General features: G+C 40.5%; 1 long non-coding RNA gene across 1 annotated transcript; it reads left to right on the top strand.

Annotated features, from left to right (window-relative positions):
* Positions 1 to 4,317: 4,317 nt before the first annotated feature.
* LOC132104792 (uncharacterized) lies at positions 4,318 to 4,874 on the top strand. Its single transcript, XR_009423606.1, has 3 exons — positions 4,318 to 4,395; positions 4,578 to 4,670; positions 4,756 to 4,874. It is a non-coding gene; the product is annotated as an uncharacterized LOC132104792 (long non-coding RNA).
* Positions 4,875 to 6,084: the final 1,210 nt, after the last annotated feature.

The following is a 6,084-nucleotide window of genomic DNA, read 5'->3' as shown; positions in this document are numbered from 1 at the left end:
TGTTTTTTGTCCTCCCCTGCCTAATTCCCCTGTAGCCACCAGCTTTCCACCTGATCGAGGTTAGGTGGACGGTCTGCTGGTGGTTATATGTCTACTAACAATCTCTGTGAGTTTCCTTTACAGTAGCTAGGTGGCCAAAGAATTGGCACAGCACTGCAGGGAATTCCATAGATGTCCGGCCAGGTCACCCTGAGGGGCCGCCTGGCCGCTTGGCGCATCCGGGGAGGTGGTGGTTACGGCAAGAAGCTCTGTATTTATTGCCTCAGGTGATGCTCCCCTCGCCTAGAAAAGAGGGTTGGAGCTCACCGCTCCCGTGCGATCCAGCGCCTCTGCGATGCTTGGGAACCTCTCTGTACACACGCTTGCCTGTGTACTTTCTCAAAGCCACACAGTGGTCAGTGTGCACGTTAACGCTTTGCGCACTGTCTGAAATCAACGTAAAGTGGTAAGTGTGCACGCAAGACTCTGTGCACTTTCTGAAATCCACGTAAAGTGGTAAGTGTGCTTGCAAGACTCTGCGCACTTTCTAAAATCCTGTATGGTAAGGGTTACGCGCTCCGCTTCGTTCCCTTTCTTGGGATGATTCGCCCCCAGTGTTCCTTGGGCTTCATCCAACCAGTGTGTATTTGTTATGCACCTCAAGCATCGCTTCCCTCAACACGAGGGGCTGGGTGGACTCCCACATATTGTGGTTATCAGGTGGTAGGCTTCATTAGGCCTCCCTGATGGTGAGCTCCCACATACAGTGGTTGCCAGGTAGTAGGCCTCACCAGGCCTCCCTGGAGATTTGGCTCCCACATACTGTGCGTCTCCACTAAATAGCATATTGTGGTCCTTTCAGATAGTAGGCTTCACCAGGTCTCTCTGAAGGTGAGCTCCCACGTTCTGTGGTTGCCAGGTAGTAGGCCTCACCAGGCCTCCCTGGAGATTAAGCTCCCACATACTGTGCGTCTCCTCTCTATAGCATATAGTTCAGCAGCGCTCCCCTTTTCTGAAAGGGTCACCTATGAGCATGCTGCTTGGAGCTCGGAGTCTTCCTCTCTTGGGAGACTGATTCCCGGTTCTTCAGAGCGCTCCAGTACCACATACTGTTTGAGATGCTCTGTGAGAGCAGGCATCCCCCTGAGGCAGGGGCTGAGGCCTCCAATTTCTCTGCTCCCGGGCCATTCTTCTACGAGCTGCTCTGACAGAGTTCCACGAGAGCCCCTCCTTAGAACAGTATTTGTAAATCCATGTTATGGTAAGTGTGCACGGGAGTCTTTGCGCACTTTCTGAAATCCACATTGTGGTAAATTCGCACGCTAGTCTCTGCGTTCTTTCTAAAATCCCTAGATGGTAAGGGCTTCGCGCTGCTGCTTCGTGCCCTTTCTTGAGTTGGTTTAAGCTCCATTCATCTTGGGCACCACTCCACCTAGGTATCCTCGGATACCTATCTAGAACAGGGCGCCGCTACTAGAGTGCTGTGGGGACAGCCCTTTCGGCAGGTTTTGCGAAAGCTAGCAGTAGCCCCTGTGTGACAGGCAAAGACTTGGTAGAGGAAAGTGCCAGGCTCTTAGCCGTATCCCTTTAAAGGAATCTCTGTGATTCCAAGCCTTTAGCTCTACCCCGGGCCAGGGCCCTACAGGATAAGTTGGGTATGTAGCTTAGGCCTTTGGCCGTAAGGGATAATGTCATAAGGCAGCCGTCAGACCATCCCAGGGGCGACTCCCGGTGAAGAGAAAAGCGGTAGAGTTGGTACTTAGTGTTTGCCATGATTCTGGTCTGCACTCCCCTCAGCATGGCGGCGTGGGTATACTGTTCCCCATAGTGTCCCCTCAGAGGACGCAGTTCGAAGTTCCCTTGAAAGGGAACGTCTCAGGTTACGAATGTAACCATGGTTCTCTGAGAGGTGAACGAAACACTGCGTCCTCTAGCTCCCTGCCATGCTTCGGACGCAAGCTTCACGAAGAAGATAGTGACGGGTCCTACGGGCGCGTATTTATAGTCGCGCTGGTAGTGACGTCAGAGGCTGTCGCCGGCCAACACGTTGTCGTTTTTCAAAGTATGCTTCAAACACGGGTCACGACGAGGTGTTCCCCATAGTGTCCCCTCAGAGGACGCAGTGTCTCGTTCCCTCTCAGGGAACCATGGTTACATTCGTAACCTGAGACGTTTTTTCACATTTGTTAAGACACTAAATCATGTTCTCTGAACCAAATTCTCAATGGCCTAAACCAATTTGTCAAATAAACAACTCTTTCTGCAAAGCTTTAAACAGGTTCGGGTGGTTTAGACACTGTTTGCAGATCTCATGCACTCTTTTGGCAAAACTCTAAACACATTCTCACTCACTAAAACACAAATTGCACTTTGATAAACTTGTGATGTAAAACCCTGAAAACAAGAAAGCAAAAGTTAAGCACATCTGGAACACGGATGTTTCCACATGATAATTCAAAGCTGTTCACACTTGTCTCTAAATATGTGAATGTGCAGTCATTAGTGTTACCTATAACTGTGCATTTAACCACCATGTGATATGTACCGTATGTGGGTAGACAAAAAAAAAGTTGTGTGTGGAAACTAAACTCAAGTCACTCTGCATATGCTATTCCCATCTTTGTGCATCGTGGAGCAGGGCCCTCCTCTTTTTGACCACAGGACGATGCACAAAGATGGGAATAGCATCTGGTCTCAGCCTACTCTTGAATTTTTTGGTCATGAAAAATTGGTTTGCCTATAAATGTGCCTGCAGAGTGACTTGAGTTTAGTTTCCACACACAACTTTTTTTTTTGTCTACCCACATACGTACGGTGTACGTTTTAGGACATCCTCAGACCTCAATCATCAAATGAAAAGGCATCATGCCTCAGACTAAAAGGCTTCAGTCATCGAACAAAACGGCATCGCGCCTCTGACTGAAAAGCTTCAGGTCTCAGGAAAAACGACGTCAGGTGTCAGGTCTCATACAATTAACGTTAGGTATCAGATGAAACGGACTCAGACAAAAAGTCATCAGACTAAACGGACTCAGACAAAAAGTCATCAGATGAAACGGACTCAGGCAAAAAGTCATCAGACGAAACGGACTCAGACAAAAAGTCATCTGACGAAACGGACTCAGGTGGAATATAGCGTTGCCCCGCCCCATGTGACGTCACACGCACGCCGTTCACAGGAAGTGGTATATCATGGTTGATTGATGGCAAAAGGAGGTAAGCAGCGTCTGATATTTTGTATTTTAACAGTTTTATTCCAATGTTACACTAATTAAGTTATATAGGGAAGAGAACATGTTTTTCGAGAGTCTTGTGTGCACGTTTAAAAAGTTAGTTAGCCATATTGCAAATAGCGAGCTTTTATTTTGGCCAAGTAGTAAAGTTACCCTTACGCAAAAATAACCATGGTTTTACTATCAAAAACCAAAAACAAACAAAAAACAAATGGTCGATATAGTTAAATGATGGTATCCACAGATTAACATGGTTTTGCTACACTAACCATAGTTTAACCATGGTGTTTGTAGTAAAACTGTAGTTATACAAATGGTATCATTACACTAAAAAAAACGTTACTACACTTTTACTATAATAAAACCACAATGCATTATATATAGAAAAACTTTTGTTTCATCTCATAAATAATCATAACAATTATACGTATAAAACTTACTTATTCGTGGATGTAACTTTTATGAGTATGATTATGTATAACACGCAATATACACCATGCTAAATCCACATGATTTATAATGGTTTATAAGTCTTATATCTTGAGATTATTTATTTAAAATATATACAGTATCTTACTATCTTATTGATATTACAATAAATTTGGTAAAAGTATTACATATTACACATTCATCTGATCAGATTTTTGATATGATGGCTGTTTAAGGAAAAATAATATTTTTATTTTTATTATTATTGTTGTAGTTATTTATAGTGGTATTTGCCTGCTTTGAGTAAAGTAACAAAACAACAATGCCAAGATATGAGACTTGTAAGTTAAGTGGATGCATTATTTTCATTGCGTATTATAAATCATAATCTTAAATGCTATAACCACAAATAAGTAAATTATACTTAAATTATAACACATTAAAAATGTTATGATTACTCATGAGATGATATGACATATTACAAAGTTTTTTTTCTAATACATTATTCATTCATTATAATGCCATAAGAATACTCTTATAATTTGTTTTAAATACGAGCTTCATAGGAAGTGTTACCGTTAAGTTTAATCGATAATGTACTTCTTCACTGATGTTATACAATATCCTTGTACAAATGAAAAATTTTTTTTAACAGCATCTGATCTAATGCTTTTATCTTGCAGTGAAACGCATCTAAGAAGATGAATAAAATCAAGTTAGCCATAGAGATGGCATCGTCCAAGAGCACAGGCATGTATTTTTCTTTTCTGCATTGGTAAGAACACTATTAACTCAAAGAAAGTATATGTATACATTAAAACACCATAGACTAATAATGAAGAAGAGTGCAGATTAAGTAACAAATATATAAATTAAAACCACCCAAGATCAGTAAACGATCTTTAACTATTACTGTATTTTTTTATATTAATGGAGTTCATCCAGAGGCAGTGAGTGAACTGTGTGTCCTGAAACCAGAATCAGTTGGGAAGAATGGAATCAAGTCTACCCCATAAAAGGCTTACACAGGTAATTCACAACTCTGTTTGTTTGTCTGTGTGCGCACAGCTAGCTTAATGTCTTCACGACTCATCATTTGTGTTAATTTCTTTAGGTCCCCTTCCAGATGCTGATGTCTTGGCTTCTGGTGCAAAACTAAGTCAGATTAATCCCAAGCCTTTGCTGCCACACATACTTGAGGGCATGTCAAAAGTAGAGTTGTGCCTCTTGGCACGGCAGTCCACTTTCATACCAATGTCCCCCTATAGCTGCAGGTGTTCCTGATGTTAATGATCCATCTGAAACATTCCAGTTTAGACTAGTGGAGGTAAAAAGTGCCACTGCTGAAAACATTGCTCAGGTTCCATTTATGAAAATTCAAAGAGGACTAGCCAAACTTAAAGAGACCCAGAAGTACTACTGGCAGGTACAAGGTCAGACCGCAGTCACTGGTCTACACTGATGTGACTTTGTGACTTACACAAAATCAGATTTCATAATACAGATGATCTGGCGAGATGATGCCTTCATAGCATCAATGAAAGTACTATTATAACGTTTACCTGGATGTGTATCTTCCAGTGGTATGAATGGACAGATTCTGTTCATATTATAGTATGAACCTAAGATTTATTTTTACATTCATAGTAAATATATACTTTATGTAGTTGAGTACTATATAGCATATTTTGTAGTAGATCTTTTGTAACATATTAGATACATCACAAATTATAACAATAAATATATATTGTACTTGCTATTAATTAGATATGCTTAATCTTTTACTAGTTGTGTTTATTTACATTTGATACATTGTATGATATAACAAATGAGATTTTTTTCATGAGTTAATATAAAAATACTTTTCATTGTCAACTATTTCATTGTGTCTGTCAAATTATTTTCAGGGACATTTTATTTAAATAATTTCATTATACAAAATATAAAATTTTACATTACAATAAAAAGTAAAAAAAGTAAAATAAATAAAAAGTAAAAACACATTTAATGATGGTAGGTATTAAAGGTATGCACTGCAACTAACTGAAAAGGTAAAAAAAAATTAATAAATAAAATCTACTATCAAATGTTAACACTGTAACACTACTATTGTAATAATCACAGTCATTCAAAAATCTAACATACTAATATACATTCACTGCTCAAGAAACATTGGTCCCTGATAATAAACCATAAAACAGCAATTATGCCAGATCTGATTAATCCTTCCTGACAAGGTGAGTGGCACAACAGAATCAACAGATGTGTATTTCCTTGACCCTTCTAATCACCCTTTCCACCAGAAGTCTGAGGCATGCAGTGGCCTGTGTTTTTTCACAGTCCTGTTTGCTGAACTGCTTGGCACATTTGAAAGATGGAATGATCCATCTAGCACCAACACTGGAGAGCAGATCTTCAATCATGAACCCTTGTCTGCCATAAC

The sequence above is a fragment of the Carassius carassius genome, chromosome 25, assembly GCF_963082965.1.
Source record: "Carassius carassius chromosome 25, fCarCar2.1, whole genome shotgun sequence".
NCBI classification, from domain to species: domain Eukaryota; kingdom Metazoa; phylum Chordata; class Actinopteri; order Cypriniformes; family Cyprinidae; genus Carassius; species Carassius carassius.
The sequence above is the reverse complement of the archived record's forward strand: the minus strand, read 5'-3'. Positions and strand labels throughout refer to the sequence as shown.